The sequence below is a fragment of the Cryptomeria japonica genome, chromosome 9 (genome assembly GCF_030272615.1).
Source record: "Cryptomeria japonica chromosome 9, Sugi_1.0, whole genome shotgun sequence".
NCBI lineage: Eukaryota > Viridiplantae > Streptophyta > Pinopsida > Cupressales > Cupressaceae > Cryptomeria > Cryptomeria japonica.
The window spans coordinates 73,704,913-73,731,126 of NC_081413.1; positions in this window are offsets into that span (position 1 = coordinate 73,704,913).

A 26,214-nucleotide genomic window follows, 5' to 3' on the forward strand; every position below is an offset into this window, starting at 1 on the left:
CAAAAAAATGGGAGCATACACAAACAGCACACACACACAAAAAAAAAGAAAGTGTGAATGTTGTTTTCAACACACATGCCCTAACCCTATTTTTGGGTTAGGGAAAAACACATTTAGGTTTTTAAAATAGGTATGTGTGTGGAAATGTTTAAAAGGGGTAATTAATAAAATAAAGTAAAACCCCTTTTCTCTTGGAATATCTTCATAAGCATACATATAAAATTTATAGGTAAACATATATATATATATATATATATATATATATATATATATAGAGAGAGAGAGAGAGAGAGAGAGAGAGAGAGAGAGTAACTCCTAAACTCATTGGAAATCAACTTTGTTAGTTATAAAATTAAGTAGAGTTTCTTTTGGGTTTTAATTAAGAGTTGATTTAGATTTATCTTTTTTTTGAGTTAAGGCCAGGGAGGGATATCAATAATTACCCTTGCATTAGGGAACTTTAGAAGTTAAATTATCTTGGCCTTCACTAAAATAATTTTATAGCACAAATGCTATTATGGGGTTAATTTTGACCCTCTAGTCAAGTGTTAGATAATTTATTTTTATTGTTAAACTAAGCTAAGGATTATTTAGTCAGTCCCTAGGTAATTAAAGAACTATAAGAGATTAATGGACAATTAATTTTAAAGATCATACATTAAGTTGAGATTAATTGCTAGAGAGTTTAATCATTTATTTAAGGAAGAATAGTGATTACTCTTGTGGAGAAATTTTAGCTCGCTTATAACTTATTTAATTATATCACCTAATTGAATTAAATATTTGATTCACACAAAATATAGTTAAGACTAAACTAGTTTTGCATTATTTTAATTAAGTAAGTCGCTCTAAGTTGAGTATTTTTTTTAAAAAAAAAAATTATTCCATTTGTGCCCAAAAGTTTGGGCATGACAGAATCCCTAAGAGGAGTTTTTAATTATTGCTCCATTTCTTTTCCCTCCACCATATTCTTTAGAGTGTGAACTATACTATCAATGCCCATAATTTGTTTTGAAGTCTCATATGGAACAACAGGTGGTTCTTGGATTGGTTCATCATCATGAACATCATTCTTTTCTATTTCTTCCTCAGTTTACTAAGGAGCCTGTCCAACTTCTTGTACAATATTTTTACCAATCTTAGGCTTGTGCAGCTTACCTTGCAAAGCGTGGGTGCAAATACTATAGAAATCAGGAATCATCATCTCAACATTCTCTTTACAATTCTTGGTTCTTTTGGGAAAGATCTCTTAAATGAAAGTTTGTTTTTTATCATCTCCATTTCAATTTCACGTGGAATTGCCCATTTCTTTCTTCATTGGATAGTAGCTTGATCATCATGAGCACTTACAATTACATCCTTGTCTAAGTTCAACTCATGATAGTAGTCGGCCTTACTCTTCAAATTCTCTTCCTTGAGCCAATAAATAAAACCCTCTCGATCATACTTCCTTCTTATCCCAAATTTCAAAGCATATTTTTCAATCAAAATTTTTTGAACTTTTTCCAAAGCTTCTGAATCAATAGAAAAATTATAATCCTTGGTAACTCTAGGCAAAAATATGCCTTTCCTCAGTCTTCCCATATATATCTTCTCTATCCACATAAGTTATCACATGATTTCAAGAAAATCTAGGCAAGGAGGCACATAAATTGGGAATTGGTGGCTCAGAAAATTCATACACCCTGAATATTATGTACTTGAAAAATAAAAGCTATTCACCAAATTTGAACCTTACCTCCTCATCAATCCCATGGGATTTTGGTCTTAACACCTGCATCATCATTGGATGGAATCTTTCAAATTTGTATCCACACCATCCCACAATCCTAAACACAAAGTGATGATGGAAAGTGCCATAATCTTCTTCCTCGCAACTGATATCGCATAGATAACATCATCTTTTAATAGGCTACATTCTTCCTCCATCATCAAAATACTTTAAGTGAAGGTCTTGTCTCCATTTATAATTATGTTGATATAATATCATTTTGCATAACAAGCAAAAATATTTGAATTCAATCCCTCTTCCATGTTTATTGATCTTTAACATTCCCTCGTTGATCTTTTGGATGATGTAGGAGGCAAAGCCATTTTCAAGGTTGATATATTTGTGTTGTATTCTCATCCCAATAATCATCATTCTAACTAGAATCTTGTCTTCAACATCTTCTCCTAGAATTTGATAGATAACATAATATGTGCTGAAAAAATATTTTCAAAATCCCAATTGGGAATGACTCCTTTATATACACCAGGATTGGCGCTAGGCCATTTTTCCAGTCTTTCAAGTCATAAATAATGGAACCTATTTTTCTCTAAGGGTGTGTATTCTTCTCCTATAATTAACATCAAATATATCTAGATCAATTTGAACAAAACCCTCACCAGTTAATCCAAAATACTCCACAACTACTATTTTGCTAAGATCATCCAATACAAAGCTATCTTCATTTCTTATTGTCATGGAAGCAAAGTCACAATTTTTAGAAAAAAATTTAACAGATCTACTTCCAAGAACACATCTAGCACAATCATCTTGGCTAAATTCAATGTCCAAGGGTTGGAAAGAGGAATGCCAAGGTTTATGTTATGATAGAAATAAGAAAACAATTTCCAACACCTAATGCGGATGACAACATCATAGCACTGAGCACAACTATCTCTAAAACAACCTTTCTCCTTGGCACTTCCATTATATCTTATGTGACTAGCCTCCTTTTCTCTTTAACACCACCTTCCTCTTCAACACCCACCTTTTCTTCTTCTTTTACATTGAACATAGGGATGTCTTCTACAAGGGTTGATGTTTTCCGTTTCTTTTTTTGCCCTTGGTTTGATGAAGAGGGCTTTGTAGGGCCATATGTTGGTTCCTTCCTCTTTCAAAGAGCCCTAGGCTTTACTAGTTTGGCTTGCACAGTAACCTTCCCCCTGAGCTAGCAGAGCTTGACCTTCTGGTGGTATAGGCTCTTTCTTATTTCTAGAAGAGGGTTCCCCTTTCTTCACCATGATAATTTCTTAACCCCAAAACCTAAAATTTAAGGCTCACTATTTTGTCTAACTCAAGGAATCCTCAACTCAATTTCACAATTTTATACAAACTAGATAATGTTTGAGAAAGAGAAGCTAAATTACTAGTTTTCGTCACTCAGAGAAAACCTTCTTGAATCCTGTAAAACAGCTCATCTTCACACTATCAAAATCCTCTTTAATTCTCAGCTTCAAGATGCAACAATGGAATACTCTTGCGTACTCTAAGAATTTAAAACTTATTTCAACTTTAAATCTAAAGTATTTTATATATTGGATTAGCATGCATAGACTTTCATTTGGCACCTAGCCGTAATACATATTTCTTTTTAAACCTAGGTGGTTGATATCATTCTTATTTTAATTGGATGCTCCATATTTATTGAAAAATCCATGTTAGAACTCTTTCTTGCCTAGCACATGTGGCCACTCATCATGTGGGGACCATCTTGTGTCAACCCTCTTTCTCCTCACATACCCATAGTCAAAATCAAGTTTTAATTTTAATCATGCGGGGTTGCAATGAAATAATTTCTATAATTCTTTTCTTCTTGCACACGTGTGGTCCATATTGGGTCTCATTATTTATCTTACAGGGATGCATGGGAAGTAGTCCCTATTTTATATTTTCCCCCTACATACCTACATGCACTCTTCACAATTTACTTTAACTTGCATGGGGTAGTGGTGCAAGTAATACTCATGGCTGAGAATGTTGGAAATTTGATGGAATTGATTATGATGTTTTGTCATTGATGTCAACACTAGCTTCTTTGGGTGTTTATCGGTATCCAGTTGGTCTTTGGTAGGATGATTGGTTTCCGGTTGATAAGATCATGTTGATATGGTATACTCTAGTATGCTTTGGCTTATGAAACTGGCTTAGATCTTGTATTCATTCTATTCAGATATATGTTCAATCTATTAATATTTATTTGGTGATCGGATGCTATCTTATATGCTGGTAAGCCTGGTTTATTGATCCGGTAAGGGTTTCACTAGTGGAGCTTTGTTGAAGATCTTTTGATATTATGCATAAGTGGTGTTAGTGCAACTTATAGAAGGGATTCAAGATGCTGCTGGCGATCATGTTCAAGCCTTGATTGATTGGAATCATTTCTTTAGCGTGTGTGGACCTAAATTGCACTCGGTAGTATCTAGGTTATGGACTGACTTAATGTAATGTGTTGTTGGAAATCCTTGATGTGTTTTTGGGATTATGTATGGGTTGGATGATTTTTTTTTGGCCTCAGACCAACATGTTTTATAATTATGTAATAGGTTTATTGTCTGGGTGGCCAACCTAATTTTTTAAGGTCTAGGGTTTGTATATATATGTGTATGATCTCATTTTAGATCATGGTATGCAAGCAAATTATATAATAATCATTCATGCAGAATATTTGGTTGATCATAGGTGATTGGGTTGGGTTTATGCAAGAGGTTTAAGACCTCTGGTATTTAGCTTAACTAGAACTCTACTCAGGCATAGGGGATTCTATTATTGCAGTTCATTCTTCCTTCTGGATTGTAGTCTAGATTTCTATATAGTGAGGCTCCTTCTATGATGAGTAGTTTCGTCTAGGCTATTGGCCTTCCTGCAAGTGTAGGCTCCTCAAATTTTTATCACACAATCACTACATAAGTATTATCTGATTGTGGGTAAGCTTTTCACCATGGTTTTTCCCTTTACCAAGTTTTCTAGGTACAAATGTTGGTGTCATGTGGATGGTAACTATTCTCTAATTATTGCTTGTGCTTAACTAGTATATCTACTATTCCGGTAAATGGTTTATGTATTATGGTATTGATATTATGTGTTCTGATAATAGAGTGTTAAATTCTTAAGGTTCTGATAATCTAGTGACAACTGATTCACCCCTCCTCTTAGTTTTTTTCCATTTATTTGAGCTGTCTAATAGTTGGTATCTGAGTACTGGTCCTCTCTATAGAAGCTTAACCGCTTGAGGAAGTGTTGGCAATTGACACTCATTGGATTCATTTTTTTGTCATTGATGGCAACAAGATTAGATAGAAAGCAACAAGACTTGATGGAAGTCACAAACCAGCACTAATAGGCATATACCGGAAGATACCAACATTGGAAGTATTCAGGGCTACACCGGCACCGGCACCGACACTAGCATCAGTACTTCAGGAAGCTGACATCAAGGAAGATTTATTTTTTAAATCATTTTGTAATTATTGTCGAGGCAGACATTAAATATCTTTTGTAAATTCATTGTAAGACAACATAAGGCATATCATATGTAATAGGTATATAATTTACTCTGCTAGGTCAATTTAGATAAATTGATGATGGTATTATGATGGTATAGAAATAGATATATAGCATAACTATGAGATGAAAAATATGTGTATGGAGATCATTTTTGTATGTGAACATTGTATCATGCAATGATCTATAGATAGATATGAAAGCACTATTGGAGGAGAAGAAATACCAGTAATAGTTCAAAACTATGAACTAGTACAGAGAAGAACAAGAACCAGAACTCTATTTGGCATAGCAGATGCATTCTTGAGTTCATTTTCAGTAATTTACTTTGGCAGAAAGCTTGTATTCAGTGAGCCTCTTTAGTGATGAGTAGTATGCTCGCAGGACCCTATTTATGTAATATCTTTTCATATGGTTAGTGAACTGATATTGTGGGTCAGAAATCCCACTGTGGTATTTCCTCATTGAGATTTTCCACATATAAATTATATATGTTATAGTGTTCATTTATGTGGATGATTTATTTTCTTCTTGTTATATGCTTATTTGTTTACCGGTACATACATGCATGGTTTAGAAAGTTAAATATTGTTGATTCTAGAAGAACATTGATTCACCCCCCCTCTCAATGTTCTCAGATCCCAACAATTGGTATCAGAGCTTGGTACCTCGAAATAAGTTTAATAGCTTGAGGAAGATTCTAAAACCAAGATCTTGAGGATTATGATGTTGAAAGGATGAAGAACTTGAAATTACAAGAAGAACTGAATTCTGCAAGAAAGGATGTCATCTCCTCAAAGCAAAAGGAAAGAACTTTTGCAACAACCAGATGATGAGGAGAAGAATGTTCTTAAGGAACAATGTAAGAATTCAAGTCAAACAAATATGCTCATGAAGAATGAAATGCAATATTTGACCATGAGGTTATGAAAAGATATTGAGGATAGAAAGAAGAAGGAAGATAGTCTTACTTTATCTTTGAAGAACAAGTTTGATTAATGTGGAAGATTAACTCATGAGAATCATCTATTAAGAACTGATTTGGCACACTCCTAAAATAATGAACAAGAACTCAAGAGGCAAATAACTACTCTGAGAGATTATCTGACTACTACAAGCAAATATAAAAAAAAATTTAGGATCAGTGTTGCACAATTGGGTGACTTACTTAAAAGACAAAGACAGTTTGATGATTCTAGAGGACCTGGATTTGTACAACCTGAAAGCTCTGGTACTACTAATGAAGATCAAACAACCGGTATGTAGAACTCATCAGAACAGAGGAAACTGGTAAGGCAATCTAATGCTTATAAATTCAATGGTAGATTCTTTGTTTGCAATAAATTTGGGCACATGGCTAAACAATGTAGAAATAAGGCAAATCAAAACTACAATTTTGTTCCCGATCAATGCACAAACTACAAGAAATATGGTCATAAATCAGAAGACTGCAGAATGAATGTTAAATGTCATGCATGTGGAAAGTTTGGATATTTTGCTAATCATTGTAAGTCAAGAAATAATAATAATATTGAATATGTCAAAGAAATTCAAAAGAACAATGTTACATGTTATACATGTAAAAAAATAGGTCATATTGCTAAGTATTGCAGAAGCAAGACTCAATCGGATAATAATGATAAAGACAATGAGAAAGGAAAATAGAAGGTAGATAAAATACAACAAGATCACACCAAGAGATGGGTTAGAAAATAAAAAGAACAAAGTGGAAATGGATCTATATCAGAAAATCCACCAGTAGAACAAAGTATTCCTCCACCGATAGAAAATTCCATTGATAACTGAGCCATAAGCCTTAGGGGCTGGCAAAGTCAGTGCTAAACTTTGCATATTACCACGAAAGAGATCTAAGGAGATCTGGAAAGAAATCTAGAGAACTGTGTTTATCATTGATGAAGGTTACCCCGACACCTAACTTTGAAACTGGCATCCATAGGGTTGTTGGTGAAGCATTAAAGACAAAAAATTAGGGTTATATTTGCTGATAAAAGAAGCTAAGTGAATTCATTTTCACTCACTGAGCATTCAAGCAATTAGAGTGAAGTAAAGGCAAAGTAAGAGTGGGCGGAGCATTGAAAGAGTATTTTGAGCAATTATCTGAAGCACTCAAATCGACCACCGACATTCACTCAGGTATTTTCCGCAATGGCATCTCAATCTTTCGCTCCTACTTTTATTGCAAATCTAACAATCGGCAAAGTTAAGGATAGGTTAAGGCCAGTCTTTAAGGAGGTTCCCAAAATTGCAAAGAAGGAAGACTCTCCAAGAGCATTTTTTAGGGTTCCTGAAGGAGTAATGTATGTTGAAGATGTGAAGGCATGCATCCAGTGCACTCTTGATGACCTAGGTACTGAAGACATAAAAAGCATGTATCAATCAGTGATACTGGGAGACACCGAAAAGATCAAACTAGAATTTAAGGCAATTGAGGATCTAGTGTTAAGTAGTATTTTGTATTTACCAGAATTCAAGGATGAAGTTATCAGATACGTCTTGAGAAGGGTTCATAATGAATTCATATGGTTAGATAGACCCTACATGATCACAAAGGAAGCTATACAAGTTGTCTCTGACTTACCTACGGTTGGACAAGAACCTAGTAAGAAAATTTCCAACACAATGTTTCAAAAACTCACTAGGTCCATGTTGGATAATAGATCAATAAGGATAAGCACAATAACCAACTCAGACATAAAATTTGCAAGCATTATCATAGGGTATAAGGTAACTCAATCCAACTGATTTAAAATCTATTGCAAGGTCATGCATTCATGTTCCATCTCAAATATTAAGAATTAATGTCAAATATGACTTATGTGAATGGATGAGGAGTGAGTTAATGTTAAACCTTAAAAATATCTGAAAAGGAACCAAGAAGGGCACATTCAGATATAGAAACCTAATTGTTTGTTTGATGCTTTATTTCCTGAATGAGCTACATGATTTAGGAAAGAAGCAATGGGCTCATGACATACCGGTAGGTATGTAGATCAAAATGGTAATGACCAGTCTTGGTACCGGCAGGGATGAGAAGCTTTGGGGTTACTTCAAGATATTTAAAGAAAATATGAGGCAAAGGGAAAGAATCTCTAAGAACATTGTTGAGAAGTACTCCACTGACATATGTTTCATGATGAAAACTGATGAAACACTCATGGAAGTAGTTGAACCCATGCAAATCTAGATCACTAAGCTTGGATATGAGGTAGATGATAGTATCTTTGAGCTTTATGCAAAGATGTTGTTAGATGCCCCATTAGATGACAATACAGAGCATGTTAGTACAGTAGGAGAAAAGGCTCTTGAAGTGAAAACAGGTTTCAATAGAAAAAGGAGAGAGACCAAAATTGATAAATGTATGCATATGTGTAGAATGTGATTTTCAAGATAGACACATAGCTAGGTTCCAAATCTAAACAAGCAATCAAACTGGCAGAGGTTGCTACTGAAGAAGTGAAGAAGCCACAAGTTCACATTTCGCCAGTCACTTCTGACTCTGAACCTAAGGATAATGAGCCTTTGGCTTTCAAGAGGGTGCAAAGGAAGGATGTGGTAAAACCATTGGTAGAACAACAAAAGGTAGAACCAAGGAGGAGACTTGTTAGAAAGGTAGCTCAGCCTAGAGCACCTCTACCACTAGTAAGGAAGCTTATGCAGAAGAGGAAACCAGTCACACCGGCAACAACAAGCAAAAAGAAGAAGGGTGATGATACTAGATCTGGTAAGACAACAATGACCTGTGCTAAAATCATTGATGAAGTTACAAAAGATGGAATGTTGAAGAATATATCTAGGTATTATGAAGATTATGAAGAGAGTGAGCAAAATGAATTAGAGGAAGCTATTCTATTGTATATAGATATCTATAAGAAGGTATTAGATAAAATTTTGAGAGAGATACCTTTATCTCTATACAATAAACTTGAAGCTAGGAGACTCGATGCTATCAAGAGGGATAAGGAAATCAAGGAAGTTGCACTTTTGGAACAATGTCGAACTATAAATAATGAAGAGATGAAAAGATGTATTGATACTTCTAATACAACAATTTATAGTAATAAAAACTGATAGATAAGTCTTATATTGGGTAGAATAAATGAGGTGGTAAATAAGACAAGTAAGGGATCGCCAAAATTCTTTCAGAAAAACCCAGACTTTTTCACATCTCAGGAAGAATTTGCAAAGGCATCACCCCCTACAATTCCTGACAAATCAAAAGTAAAGGTTATTTTAGTCAGTTCTACTCCAATTTTGACACAATCACAATTGTCTATAACTATAGGTACACAACCACAACCGACAACCACAGAGAGTGTACAGTTTATACCGACACAAACTAATTTTGAGCAAGAGAGTGTAGAGGACACTAGAAACACTATGGATAATACTCCACTGACAATAACCAACACTCCACCAAGTGGCAAAGCCACCAGTGCAAAAGAGGTTGAGATGGACAAGGTCAAATCAACTGAGTCCACACCGACAGCTAAAACAAATTCACCAGCAAGAGTTTTGGCAACTGACACTTCTCAGGTCGAGAAGAAATCAGTTTCTAAGTTAAGTCCAACGGAACTAATGATGATGGCCACTCAGAAATTATTGAAGGAAGGAACTGTAGAAAAAGGGTTAATTGATAAATCGGTCTTTATATTACATAGTATAATGCTTGAGTGTCAGATAGAGGATGGAGCAAGTCCTTCTAGTAATCTTAAAGCTTTATCATAACACATATCAAGTAACTATCAATCCTTGAGATAGATTGCAGACCTACAGGCTTTGTACAGTTTCTTTGCTGCAAAAAGAGCAACTTTTGATCAGCTTATAATAACTGGGAAGAAGAAGATAGAGGACAAACTTATCTCTATTGAGGTTTGTTTGAAACAATGTACCAATGTTTATAGAGTATGTTGTAATATAGGGAGTCTAACAACTAATGTAGATGGCAAATTGAAAGAATGATATGACAAAATGGCTACTATTGCTAATTCTTTTGATGGGCTAACTACACTAACTACATTTGTTGATGGACAAATTTATTCCTTGGAGAACCAAATTTTTGCATTTGAGAAAGAAAAAGATAAAATACTGAGGAGAGCAATAAATTTAAGAGGACTAGTGAGTCCAAGACTTGACTCTTTGGGTGTTCACAAGAGAGAATGCATGGATATGCTAGCAAAGCCCACACTAGTAGATACCCAAGAGAAGGAGTCAATTTCCCACTTACTCAGTGGACTTGCATCAGTATCAGACACTTTCAAATCAAGATGGGACACATATCTTTAGTTGCTACAAGAAGCATACCCAAAAATTCTGAAGATGAGTAAGCTTGAATGACTCTACTTGTATTCTTTCATTTTTTATTCTTTCACCAGTCTTTGGAATTAATGTCAAAAAGAGAGTACGTACATTTGTGAAAATATTAGGGAATATGTTATTAGTTGAAGTGTGTTGCTCAGGGGGAGCACATCGATAGGGAATCCATTTTTCAGATGAGTGTTGCCATCAATGCCAAAGGGGGAGATTGTTGGCAATTGACACTCATTGGATTCATTTTGTTGTCATTGATGGAAACAAGATCAAATAGAAGGCAACAAGACTTGATGAAGGTCACAAATCGGCACTAAGAGGCATATACCAACAAATACAGGCATTGGAAGCACTAAGGGCTACACCGACATTAGTACTTCAGAAAGCTAACATCAAGGAAGATTTATTTTGTAAATCATTTTATAATTATTGTCGAGGCTGCCATTAAATATCTTTTGTAAATTCATTATACGCCAAAATAAGGCATATCATATGTAATAGGTATATAAGTCAGTCTGCTAGGTCAATTTTGATACAGTGATGATGGTATTATGATGGTATAGAAATAGATATATAATATAACTATGAGATGCAAAATATGTGTATGGAGATCATTTTTGTATACAAACATTGTATCATGCAATGATCTATAGATACCTAGGAAAGCACTCTTGGAGGAGAAGCAATACCGGTAATAGTTCAAAGATGTGAACTGGTACAAAGTAGAACTAGAACCGAAACTCTATCTGGCATAGTAGATGCATTCTTGAAGTCATTTTCAGTAATTTAATTTTGCAGAATACTTAAAGTTAGTGAGGATCTTTAGTGATGAGCAGTGTGCCTTCTTGCAAGTGCAGGCCACTGTTTATGTAATATCTTTTAATATGGCTAGTGAATTGATATTGTGGGTCACAAATCCCACCGTGGTTTTTCCTCATTTAGGTTTTCCACATATAAATTTTATGTGTTATGGTGTTTATTTATGTGGATGATTTATTTGTTTCTTGTTATATGCTTATTTGTTTACTGATATGGTGTAGAAGCACCTAAGGGTGAAGAAAAATGCTTTGTAATTTTGGAAATTTTGGCATAAGGATTGAGTCTAGTCCATTAGGCTGTATATTTGGAGCTTGGAGCGTATTTTTTTCCTCATATTTGAAACTTCATGTTTTTGGCGTAACCTACCCCGATAAAGTCACCAACGGTTGGAGCGAGTCAAAGATAGCCATCCAGTATCGATGGGAGTGTTTTCCACCTACCCTGATAGCCCAATGAAATCACCGACTAAACCATCGACTAACAAATGAGCAAGGAAACCACTGACTAAACTGTTGACCAATGGGTGAGCAAGTCTCAGGTTGATCTACGTCAATCACTATACCGCTATGGCAAGCTGCACGAGGTTTATCACCTATGACTTGGTGACCATGGTCAAACCCAATGAGAAGGCCGCAAGTGGAGTGAGACGAAGTGGACCCATCGGATATCGATGTAACCAGTTTGTGCGTAACTTGATAACCCGATGGGAAAGCATGCATTTTGGAGTGCACCATCAGTCATCAGTAGGAGGTGTTTTAGGCTATATCGACAACCCAATAAAGAATATTTTTGTTGGGAACGCACCATCGGCCATCGGCATGAATGTTTTGTTGCTACTCTGATGACCCAATGGAAACCGATGAGGAAGTGTGCAAATTGTCAAATATCATCAAACATCAGTGTTAGTGTTTTGAGGATACTTCGATGACCCGATAGGGGAAACAAGTGAGTTGTAAACTACCATCGAACGTTGTGATAAATGTTGTGGTGCTAACTGGATGACCTGATGGAGGTTGAAAATCAATTACAGTCAGAAACTGAATTGTGTCCAAATTGTGTCGAGTTGAATCTCATCCGTTAGGGATTTTTTCATGACATGTCACAAAGGCTATAAAAGACCCAATGGGAATTTTGTAAGAGGTTGGATTTGGGATTGTTGGATGTGTTAGTTCCACAAAATCAGACTTCTATGCAATAACAAATAGAAGATCATTTTCTGGTTATTTTCTTAGAATTCAGTAAATAATGGTTTAAGTTTCTAAATGCCAGTGTGATAGAGTAAATGTTAATTTTCTGTGTTTTGTAAGTTCTGATTGTGAAGTCATGCCAAGCTCAGCTTTGTAAATAAGTTGTCATTTATTTTCTTGTTTTCTGTTGGTGACAAGTAGTCATAAATATGGCTCTATCTTGATTCTCCATCGTGGGATCCACACGATCATTGGAGGTTGTCAAGAAGAACCAGTCATGTACAATAGAGTTCCATTTGTTGCAGACTAGGGAATGGTGTCAGTCATTTCAACAAACTAGCCCTAGGCGAGCTTCATGATAGCCCGACTAGGTATGAGTGATGAAAAAGGAATCACTTGCAGGGCAGGTGGTGTTTAGGCTTTCGGCCCTAGACTAGAGGAAGATGGGATCAAATGGAGAGAAGGTCCTAGCATGAGGATAAAACAACTTAGGAGAAATTGTAGGCATAATCCATGGTAGAGAAAACCCTATAAGGTGTCTAGTTAGATTTAGTGGATTAGTGAGTTTGTGGATTTACAAAAGTGAATTCACAAACAACAGAGTAACAACCCTTGGTAGTGAGGACCTAGAGTGGACTAGGGGAATAGAGAGATGTATTCCCAAGTTAGGCTAGGAAGAAATCCTTGGAGTGAGTCAAGTTGAGTTAAGCAACTAGGATCCTCCCTATAAGATTGGTATCAGAGAAATTCAAGGACTTGGGGTGAAGAGTGTAAGACTAATCTAGTATCAGAAGGAGTAAAGATGGTGACCAATGCAGAATTGGCTAAGAAAGTCGTTGACGAAGAAGATGAAAACCGATTGCTCAAGAAAAGGTTGGAGTAGTTGGAGTAGAAACTGGGTGTGATGGAAGTCAAGACAACAGAAGTGAGTGGGAAGATAGAGGAGAAGGGTAAAATGTTGGCAATAGAGGATGAAGTCCCTATACCAGACCCTATTATTGATCAAGAACCATTCTTGAAGACTTTCAAGAAAATGAGTGGAAAGTCTTTGGAAGGAGTACCATTGTTTAGTGACAAGATGGAAGAAGAGTCGGTAACGGAATGGATAGAGGGTATGGAAAACCATTTTTAGTGTGACAGTGTGACTAGGGCCCAGAAGGTTAAGGTGGCTAAGTCAAGAATGAGAGGTGCTGTTGTAACTTGGTGGAAGTTTATACAAAATGAGAGAGAGAGAGAGAAGGTAAGATCCAGATCTCTACTTGGAAAGGGATGGTAAGAAAAATCAAAGAGACTTATCTTCCTGAGGATTATGAAGTGCAGTTGCATAAGAAAAGGCAAAACCTAAGGCAAAAGGAGTTAGATGTAAGTACCTACACTGAAGAGTTCCAGAAGTTGTGTCTAAGGTCAAAAGTGATAGAGGATGAGAGCATCAGAGTAGCAAGATACCTTAATGGTCTGATATGGAACATACAAGAAGAAATAAGTTTGTTGAGTCCAAATACAGTTCACAAATGTTACCAATTGGCCCTAATGGTAGAAGAAAATAATGAGAGGAAACATGAAAGCACTAGTAGAGGCTGAGATTCAAGAGATTTCAAAGGAAACTATGGAGGTAGAGGAAGTGAAACAAGATTGCAAGGAGAGTCAAAATTGACTGAGTATTCTAATGAATCTAGTGGAAGAAGAAGTTATGGTAGAGGAAGAGGTCCTAACAGCAACAACAAAGGTAGATTTGGAAGTTCTGGTGGAGGTTCATACTTTGCAAACATGAATTGTTACCATTGCAATAAGTTTGGTCATCCTAAATATATGTGTCTGGAGAAGGCAACCTCATCAAATATAGAGAAAAGAATTAATTATGTGCAAGAGAATTCCAGTAGTGTGAAGTCTCCTGAAGGAAACCTTGACCCAAATATTGGTGATAATCTGATGATTAGAAGGGTGCTAATCAGGGAGCCGATTAAAGAAGAACAAAAATAGAGGAGGTCTTTTTTCAGAATAAAGTGCAAGATACTTAGTAAGGTCTATAAAGTAATAATTGACTCATGATCAACTGACAATATCATCTCCAAAGAAGAAGTAAGTAAACTTGGGTTGAGTAGCATGCCACATAGTCATCCTTACAAGGTCACGTGGTTGAATAAAGGACAACATGTGTTAGTAAATGAACAAGTATAGGTTGAGTTTGCAATTGGGAAGTATTTTGATAGAATTTTATGTGATTTTCTACCCATGGATGCTTGTCATTTGTTGCTAGGTAGACCGTGGCAATTTGACAGAAAAGATATCCATGATGGAGAGAAGAACTCTTATGCATTCATAAAGGAAGGGGTGACATACAAGATTCAAGAGTTCTTGAAAGATCTTGAATGTGATGCTAGTCATATAGCAGTAGGAGTTGTTTTGAACCAAGAGGTAAGAGCAGTAGCATTCTATAGCGAGAAATTGAATGAAGCCAAGCAGAAATACTCATCCTGTGACTTAGAATTTTATGCCTTAGTGCAAGCTCTTAGGAAGTAGAGGCATTATCTTTTTCCCAAATAATTTGTAGTGTTTACAAATAACCAAGCCTTGAGTTTTATTAATTCACAAGAAAAGTTGAGCAATAGACACATCAAATGGATAGAATACCTGTAGGCATACACTTTCACAATCAAGCATAAAAAGGGACAACAGAACAAGGTAGCAAATGCCTTAAGTAGAAGACTTCTCAATGTCCAAGAAGTGACTTTGCAGAGCATAGGTGTGGAAAGTTTCAAGGAACTTTACAAGGAAAATGAAGATTTTTCTGAGGTATACAAGGTATGTAGTGAGTTTAGTAATCATTTCAACAAATAGTATGTAGATTACACATTGCAGAGTGGTCTTTTGTTTAAGGGATGTTAATTATGTGTGCTAAGAGGATCTATGAGGGAAAATCTCATACAACAAAAACATAATGGTAGTCTTAATGGACATTTTGTTCTGAACAAAACACTTGAGTTAGTGCAAAGATTTTATTATTGGCCGAAAATGCATAAAGATATTAGGAAGTATGTTGAGCAGTGTATTATGTGTCAGAAAGCCAAGGGTGCCAGCTCAAATGCTAGACTATATCAACCTTTACCAATTCCCAATAGACAATGGGACTGCATCAATATGGAATTCATTATGGGATTACCAAAGACCAAGACTAGCCTGGATAGCTTTTTTTCCATTGTTGACCGGTTTAGTAAAATGAGTCATTTTGTTCCTTGCAAGACTACGCATGATGATAGTTACATTGCACATTTATTTTTCAAAGAGTTAGTTGTTAGGAAACTTATAGATACCGAGAGGGGGGGTGAATCAGTATCTAACTAGTAATTAAATTTTCTCAACTTAAAATATGCAGAACATAATGTAACAGTGTACCAGTATGCAAGAAATAATGCAATAAACAGAAATGAAAGAAACCACATGAAAATCACACCATAACACAATGATTTAATGAGGAAACCTAGTGTGGGAAAAACCTCGGTGGGATTCGTGACCCACAATATTCACTTACTAGCCAATAAGGGAATATTACTTACAATAGGGGCTTGCACATGCAGGAAGGCCAACTGTTTAGAGCTCACTGCTCAAATGGGAAGTCTCACTGACTTACAATGTGGATTATACAAATCTAATAACTTGTAATGCTTTACAATAGCATCTTCAATGCCAGATTCAGTACTGGTTCCTGCTTTGTTCTTTACATATACCCTTAACCTATATTTCGCACAATAGGTCTACCTAATCTTTTCTCCTTACTTTTTTGCTTACATCACTCCCTTACAAAATGTCTACAATGATCTCTTTTATATATAAGAGTGTAGCGTCCTAAAATTGTGACACTTGCAATTTCGACTGCATTTGGGTCTTCACGATGGTGGCGCAACACTGAACCTGAATGGAGACCCCAAAACTTGTTCATGACATCAAAAACTGCATTTTTCAGCACCCTGGCCTGATCCTCCTTGCACCCTGCTGTCCCTGGAGGTGGGACCATGGTGCCCAGTGCCTTGGTCCTTCACGACAAGGGTGCCCAGCACCCTGGTCCTTCACGACAAGGGCACCCAGCGCCCTGGTCCCCCAGAACCATGGCACCCAGCGCCCTGGTCCCCCAGGACCATGGCGCCCAGCGCCCTGGTCCCCCAGGACCATGGCGCCCAGCGCCCTGGTCCCTGGCCCTATTTTTGGGCCCGGTCTCTTTTGGGTCTTGGGTCTTTATGCTTGCAAATTGGAAAATAACATTTCCTGGTCGGCCTAAGGTCGGGAAAATCAGTCTTTTAACCCTGATTGACAAGTATATAAACTACATTTCCTCTCTCAAAAAGAGAAGAGGACATATGTGAGCAAGGTGCGAAAGGGACATTCAAGAATTCAAGCATTCAAGCATTCCTTCAAGCAATTGAGCATTCTAAGTCTCCATTCAAGGCTAAGTGTTGCATTCAAGACAAGGATTCAACCATTGAAGAGGAGATCACTTACAACACATTACATACAACAACATTTACACCTTCGCATGTAAGAATACAAACATTCTTACAACAAGGTATCAGTACTTGTTTACATTACAAACATTTACATTTACAGCATTCTCATTTTTTGGTTAATTCCAAAACCAGGGTTTGACCTAAAGGCAAACCCCTCATCCCTAACCCCCCAATCATCCTCTCTTTTTTGTGTGTAGGTTGCAGATACGCAGCTGTAATTGAAGATCTGGAATCCTTGTGCAGAGACGAACAGATCCACCTTCGTTTCGCAAATTTTTCGGAGGATCATGTGCACGCCGGGCGCCATCGTCCCGTCAACTTTCACTCAAATTTGCAGAACAACACCGTCTCGACATTTTACTGCTAATTCCAGGTCCGTAGCTTCATCCCATATCCCTATCTCTATTTATAAGTGAATCTTTCCTACTTTACATGCATTCCTAGTTCAATCTTTCTATCTACATTCTTTACAAAAGAGGGTATCCTTGATGTCATAACCCTTGAAACTCATATAGAATCCAATCTTGCATTGTGTGGGATTGGATCTTGTGGGTTTCAACCCCTCTTTTGAATGTAAAGTCTCCCCTAAGTGAAAACCATCAACCCTAGTGACTCTCCCTTCTCTCTCCTCAGAGTTGGGGAGGGGAGAACGACTAGGGTTTGATTTTTCCGCTTTACATTTTGGTGAACCTGACGTGAACATCCTCATTCTGATTATTCATGGTTAGATCTGAAAAATTTGCTTCCTTAATTGCATTTCCATGTTTGATCTTTTGCAAATTTTAGAGGTTAATTGCATAAAAACCCTAAAATTTTCTTTTTAGTAATTGAGCTTGTGAAATGTTTAATTGTTAATGCTTGTTTCAGATCTACCCTTCTATTCCAAATTATCAATTCATATTTGTGCTTTAATTCTGAAAATTAAGTGGTTAAATGTCAAAACCCTAATTTTTAAAACCTCCTTGATTCAACCTTTGACTAATAATTTCACTGATCAAAACATCTCCAAATCGGCTGTAATTTTGGATTCCGCAATAAAATCACAATATCTTTCATCCTTGAAAATTTGGAAAAAAGTTGCGAGGACCGTGTGCACCCCGAGCGCCATCATCCCCAACATTTTTTTTGAAATTTCGGGAGCTAGATCTTACTGTATTTTTCTGCTAAAATCCAGAATTTTGGCTGATTTTATCAATTTTAACACTTTCAAAATTAAAGTCAAAGTTGGTCTAGCGATTGCTTGGATTGAGGCTTCTAATCATTCAAAAATTGTTGAAATTGAAATTCATATCAAAATTGTGTTTCTTACAGTCCTAAATCTGAAAAGTGTGTTGGCATTCATTCAAAATTTCAGTGCTTAATTACAACAATCTTGATTTCCACTTTCAAATTCGAATTTTGCATGAAATCGAGTCAACTTTTAAATTTCAAAGCCTGCATTTCTTTTAGCATTCCCTCTCAATTCATAAAATTCAAAATTTCAGTTTCCCTCTCTTTTTCAAAATTCAAATTTTACATTTTTCAACAATCTTGGTAGGGTTCAATTTTGAGATTGCAACTTTAATTTGGCCTATCTACAGATCGTAAAATCACTCAATTTTTTTAGATTAGCTTTAAAATCATCATAACTTTCATTCCTGAAAATTTCGAAAAAAGTTGCGAGGACCGTGTGCACTCCGAGCGCCACGGTCCCGGACATTTTTTTTGAAATTTTGGGAGATTGTCCTGATTGCATTTTACAGCTTAAATCTAGGAGATTGGCTGATTTTATTGAAATTTGCTACCTCTAAAATTCAAAATCTTCTCTCTCTCTTTAGTGCATGAGTTTTACAACAATAAGCCCTACTTACACTATTCCCGTTAGACGAAGCCTTAGAATTAAGTCTTTCCAAGGTTTAATTACTGAGGAGATGGAACCTAATTTGAATGGCCTTTTTAACGAGGACATGGGTAATTCCTCTAATCCTCTTAATGATGAAGGAGCTCTCCATGAGGTTTCTGTAGAACAACTTTCAAAATTGGATAACCAATTTGATGATTTTCGACAATGGATGTCTCAAGAATACCCCGATAGCGAAGCTCTTTCATTAATTGAGGGTCTAAAACGTATGGTTCAAAGTGATAAGAATGGAATTGATATTTTGCGTGGTATTGCACACATTGTGGATTCAAATGTGATGCCTATGAAGAGTTGTGCCGAAACTTTGGGTTATACACAACCTCCTACTCAAGTTAATCATTCTATTCCTTTGACAACTCCTATTGCTAGTATACCTACTTTTACATCAAACATAATGACTACTTCAACACAAGACATTCCACCTATGATCACCAGTCATGGGGGCAATCCCTCTTCTTCAATCAACCCTCTTCCTTCATTCAATCCGACTTCTTCATCCATTCCTTCAATGAGTGTTCCTCTTATATCTCCACAAATGAACATGATGCAAGGGGGCAATTCGTTTAATCATTCCATTCCTCCTTGTAGTGTTCCTCCTTTCCAACCATCTCCTATGACTAACTATCATAGTGTCGCACCACCTTACTCTCTACCTTCTTTCAATAACATAACACCTCCATCACAATCTAACACGTCTAATATGAACTCTTCGACTGAAGCGACCATTAACAATCTTGCACAAACTGTCTCTTCTTTACAGCAACAAATTGCCTCTATGAATCAATCTAAGTTTAGTGTGCCCACATTTGATGTTGCGAGCCCACTTTCTCTTGACATTGTTCGAGCTTTTCCCCCTAAACATGTTGAAATTCCGCATTTGGAGCTTGATAATGGTAAGGGTGATCCTCTAACACATGTTAAGACCTTTCAAACAATATGTACCGATTTTGCTTATGACCAAAGGTTTCTTGCAAAACTGTTTACTAGAACATTAAGAGATAAAGCCCTACAATGGTATTGCTCGTTGCCTTCCTATTCTATTTCTTCTTTCGAACAACTTGCAAATGCTTTTATTCAACAATTTCAAAACAATATAAGTCCTAAAGTTACTTTGATTGATTTAATGCATTGTAAGCAAGGTGTTAAAGAAAAAGTGACTGATTTCATTGGTAGATATAAGCATTTGTATGCTCAGATTTCTTTTCCAGTACCTGACAATGATATTCAAAGAATCTTTATTTCTAATTTACAAAAAGACATTAGAGAAAAACTCCTATTTTCTGAGTTTACTTCTTTCCAACAGTTGTGTGCAACTCTTCACAATTATCAACTGACTGTGAGTCAAATGGAACAAGCAACTCCTATGGCTCTGAGTGATAAGGGTGATAGTAGTCAACAACCATTTGGGAAGTTTAAACTAAATAGAGAGTCCATTAAATTCAATGAAAACATCATCAACAACAATGTGAATGCAGCATCAGGTGTGCCTCCTATTTCTAAGTTTTTCAAGAAAGAAAGAAAGTTTACTCCTTTGAATGAATCATTGCATAGTATTATGAATAAGTTATTGGAACAAAATGTGCTTACTCTTCCTCCTATAAGGCAAATAGATCCTGCAAAGATTAATTCGCCCTATTTTGATAACAAATCTTTTTGTCAATTTCATCGTCATCCTGGGCATGATACCGAAAAATGTTTTTCTTTGAAGGGTAAAATTCAAGATTTGATTGATAATAATACTATCTCTATTTCTGGTGTGAATGATAAAGGCAACACATCTGTAGCTCCTCCTAACCAAAATCTTAAGATTTTCACTGATCCATTTCCTTCTCATACCTCTAATGCGATTGATACTACTGATTCCTCTGTCTCACCTGATGATCTCGTGTCTATGACTCCGAATGTGATTAACTTTGTGGAACAGCAGAAAATCCCTAAAGAACCTTCCATCACATTTGATTCCAATGAAACTATCAGGGCACCTGATGGTCCTTTATATATAGTTGCAAAAGTCAAGAATACACCTTGTCGTGGAGTTCTTATTGATCCTTCTTGTATGATTAATGTCATTACTGAAGAATTTCTTTTTACTTTGCAATTGAATCAAGTGATCTATGACAAAACAAATGTGGTTGTGAAATTATTTGATGCATTTTCTTCTCCTGCAATTGGTTCTATTACATTACCTATTGAGGTCCATAATAAATCCCTTGATGTGGACTTTGCTATTATTCCATCATCCGAACAATTTCGTGTGAAGCTAGGCTATCCTTGGCTATCTTCCATGAAAGCTATTGCTTCTCCTATTCACAAGTGCTTGAAATTTCCCCATAATGGTGAAGTTGTTACTGTCAATCATAGTCTCTTTAAACCAGCTGAAAGAACTTCTAGCATTCCTATTGATTACTTTTGGCCTAAACAATTTCAATCTCTTCTTCCACGAAGTGATCATCTTTTTAAATCTTATCAAAAGTGGAAGAAAGATATGATCCTATCTCTAAGTGAACCTAGAACACCTAAACTTGATATTCCTATCATTCTTGAGAAGGAAGTTCTTCCTTTGAAAGATAAAACTAATGTCTTTCCTCAAGAAGATTCCCAACCCATCCCTATGGATGTGACTATGCCTACATTTAATAAACTTCCTAAAAGTAGACCTATACCTCCTCGTCATGATGGACTTGGTCTCCTTCCTAAACCAAATATTCCTCCTTTATATGGAGCAGTTCCTCCTCCTTCCTCTTATAGAGAGAAGAGACCTTCCTCTTCTCCTATTGTTCAACCTAAGAGACCACAACCTAAACACCCAAGTGATAAGGATGAGAACATTCCTCCTCCTCAATCTTCACAACTTCCTAATAAGACTAGATGAAATCATTCTGCATGAGAACGCCGACAAAAGCGTCATCTTAGAGCTCAGGAAGCTACTTCTCAAACTTTGCAATCCCCAAAAACACCTTCAGCCAGTATTATTCCATTTTCTCCTCAGTCGACGATTGAGCCGAAATCTCCTAAACATAAGATGCATGATGGTCTTGATCCTGTGTGAGTTAAAGATCCTATTTTTATAAATCTTGATGATGATATAGATGAAAATGTTATTCATGATGAAAATGATACTCCTGTTCATTCTGATAGTGAATATGAACATGTTGATGTTGATAATTATCTATCTAATGAATTTTCTAAAGCACTTATCCTAGCTCCTAGACAAGAACAACGTGGCTCGGAACATGAACATAGCCCTTGTTTGGATCTTGTGATAGCTCCATCTGTTGTGTTGGATGTTCCTCCTCTAGTGTGTTCCCTGCCTTCCCAAAATATTGATCAGCAAGATTGGGGAGTAGATGACGTGCTAGACTAGTTCATTAGCATAGCAGATTCTCTCCTCCTCTCTTTTGTTACTTCTTCTATGTGTTATTCTCATTCTTCTATTTGTTGTCCTTAGTGTTGTCTACTTGAGGACGATGCAAAACATTGAGATCTCTTTTGGTCTCTCTCATGTTGACTCAAAAGACACATGTGTTCCCTTCTTCTAGGTGACCTTCCTTGATTGGGGAATGAAGAACAATTATGCATACATACATATGATATACATGAATTATCATACAGCATACTGACCCTGAGGAAAGCGAAGTCACCTTGTGCTTTGTGTTTTGTGTCTATTATCCTTGGGCTTATCTCACACTTGGGGGCTAAATCCTTGTGATAACGTGCTCCTTTCTCATTTCTTATATGTATCACTACCTTAAAGCAATCACCCCCGGTGAGGCATGTGCGATCGCTTTAACGTAGGGGGGCATACATCCCGTTCATATCTTTTCAAGATACTCGAAAATTTCTTGACAAATTTAGCTTTGCCTTGAAAATTTTTGATATCTTTCTTGCATGACTCATAGTGAGGGAACCTTACTACTGACAGTCATGGTTCTCCCTCGTGATCTTCCCTTTTACTTTGTCAATCAAAGTCGTAAGATCCTTAGTCCACTGGGGGCTTGGTGTATCTTGCCTCCTTGACGTGGTGAAAGTTTTTCAATGTTGTTTCCTTGTACTTTACCAGAAGTATGAGCGTACACTTATACTCCCGCTAAAGTGGGGGCTAAATGTAGCATCCTAAAATTGTGACACTTGCAATTTCGACCGCATTTGGGTCTTCATGATGGAGGGGCAACATTGAACCTGAATGGAGACCCCGAAACTTGTTCATGACATCAAAAACTGCATTTTTCAGCACCCTGGCCTGATCCTCCTTGCACCCTGCTGTCCCTGGAGGTGGGACAATGGCGCCCAGTGCCTTGCTCCTTCAGGACTAGGGTGCCCAACCCTCTCATCCCCCAGGACCATGGCGCCCAGCGCCCTGGTCCCTGGCCCTATTTTTGGGCCTGGTCTCTTTTGGGTCTTGGGTCTTTATGTTTGCAAATTGGAAAATAACATTTCCTGGTCGGCCTAAGGTCGGGAAAATCAGTCTTTTAACCCTAATTGACAAGTATATAAACTACATTTCCTCTCTCAAAAAGAGAGGAGGACATATGTGAGCAAGGCGTGAAAGTGACATTCAAGCATTCAAGCATTCAAGCATTCCTTCAAGCAATTGAGCATTCTAAGTCTCCATTCAAGGCTAAGTGTTGCATTCAAGACAAGGATTCAACCATTGAAGAGGATATCACTTACAACACATTACATACAACAACATTTACACCTTCGCATGTAAGAATACAAACATTCTTACAACAAGGTATCAGTACTTGTTTACATTACAAACATTTACATTTATAGCATTCTCATTTCTTGGTTAATTCCAAAACTGGGGTTTGACCTAAAGGCAAACCCCTCATCCCTATCCCCCCAATCATCCTCTCTTTTCTATGTGTAGGTTGCAGATACGCGGCTGTAATTGAAGATCTGGAATCCTTGTGCAGAGACGCACAGATCCACCTTCATTTCGCGGATTTTTTGGAGGACCGTGTGCACGCCGGGCGCCATCGTCCCATCAACTTTCGCTCAAATTTGCAGAACAGCACCGTCTCAACATTTTACTACTAATTCCAGGTCTGCAGCTTCATCCCATATCCCTATCTCTGTTTATAAGCGAATCTTTCCTACTTTACATGCATTCCTAGTTCAATCTTTCTATCTACATTCTTTACAAAAGAGGGTATCCTTGATGTCATAACCCTTGAAACTCATATAGAATCCAATCTTGCATTGCGTGGGATTGGATCTTGTGGGTTTCAACCCCTCTTTTGAATCTAAAGTCTCCCCTAAGTGAAAACCATCAACCCTAGTGACTCTCCCTTCTCTCTCCTCGGAGTTGGGGAGGGGAGAACGAGTAGGGTTCGATTTTTCCGCTTTACAAAGAGTCATTTTACAATGATATCAAGTCGGCTTACAAAGTTTTTTCAAATAATAAACAAAATATAATATATCAAAAATCTTGCTCGCCTCTGTGCCGGTATACTTTCTTTCTCTATGCCAGTGTCGATGTCCTGAGTGCCCGTGTAGAGTGTGTTTTGTTGATGCCGGTGTAATGCCTTACTGGGGTAATGCCTTGCTGGTGTAATGCCTTGCTAGTGACATAGGATTGTAAGGTTACCATCAATGACAAAACCTTCAATCACATACAATGTCTCATTATAGTGTGCATATGCCAACAGTAGTAAGAATTCATGGGCTACCTCTCAATATAGTTTCAGATAGGGATGTGAAGTTTATGGGATACTTTTGGAAAACTTTGAGGACAAGACTAGGAACTAACCTTTCCTTTTGTTCTATGTATCATCCATAGATAGATGGTAAAACTGAGGTCATAAACCAAGTATTGGGTAATCTTCCGAGGTGTCTGATGAAAGAATATGGAAAAATGTGGGACCAAGTGCTACCACAGGCAGAATTTGCATATAATGACAGTGTCAACAGAACTACAAGTAAGAGTCCTTTTGATATTGTTTATGGACTCCATCCACGTAGTGTTTGTGCACTTTGAGATTTAGGAAACCTGGAAGGAAGAAGTGGACATGTAGAGGATTTCACTCAGTCTATGAAAGAGGTGAATGAACAAGTGCAGAAAACATTGATTGACGCTATCCAGAGGATTAAGACAAAATTAGATGAGAGGAGATAGGACATTCAATTTGTTGTTGGATATATGGTGATGGTACATCTGAACAAGGCAAGATTGTAGAAGGGAGTCCCTAGTAAGCTTCATATGAGGAAAATAGGTCCTTGCAAAATTTTGGCTAAGTATGACTCAAATACCTATAAGATAGATTTACTATTATATTTGGCATTGTCCCTTGTGTTTAATGTGCAAGACTTGGTTTCATTTAAAGGTGCCATAGAAATGGTAGATGGATTGCATCTAGAAGGGGAGACTAATCTTAGTGATATTCCAAATCTACCCATTTCTAAACCATAGGTGGAACAAATTTTAGATTCCAGGGTGAAGAAGAAAATGCAACATAGCGTGTACATGGAACACTTACTAAAGTGGTGACACTTACCTGAAGCGGAAGCCACTTGGATTGTAGAATCCAATTTCAAATGACTAGGCATTGATGTTGTCTTGCCATCCCTAAGGGGACTTTAGTTTTTGTGTGGGGAGTATGGTGCAAGAGCACCTAAGGGTGAGGAAATACCCTTTGCAATTTTGGAAATTTTGGCATAAGGACTAAGTCTAGTCCATTAGGTTGTATATTTGGAGCTTGCAGTGCATTTTTGTCTTCATATTTGAAACTTCATGTTTACAGCATAACCTACCCTGATGAAGTTGCCAGCGGTTGGAGTGAGTCAAGGCAAACCATCGGGTATCAGTGGGAGTGTTTTCCACCTACCCCGATAGCCCAATGAAACTGCCAACTAAATCATCGACTAATGGGTGAGGAAGGAAACTGTCGACTAAACCGCCAACTAACGAGTGAGCAAGTCTCGGGTTGATCTATGTCTATCGCTATACCGCTATGGTAAGCTACATGAGGTTTATCCCTTGCAACTTGGTGACCATGGTGGGACCTAGTGAGAAGGCCACAAGTGGAGTGAGATGAAGTGGAGACATCGAATATCGGTGTAACTAGTTTGTGTGTAGCCCGATAAGCCAATGGGAAAGCATGCATTTTGGAGTGCACCATCGACCATCGGCAGGAGGTGTTTTAGGCTATACCAACAACCCAATAAGGAATCTTTTTGTCAGGAGCACACCATCGGCCATCAGCATGA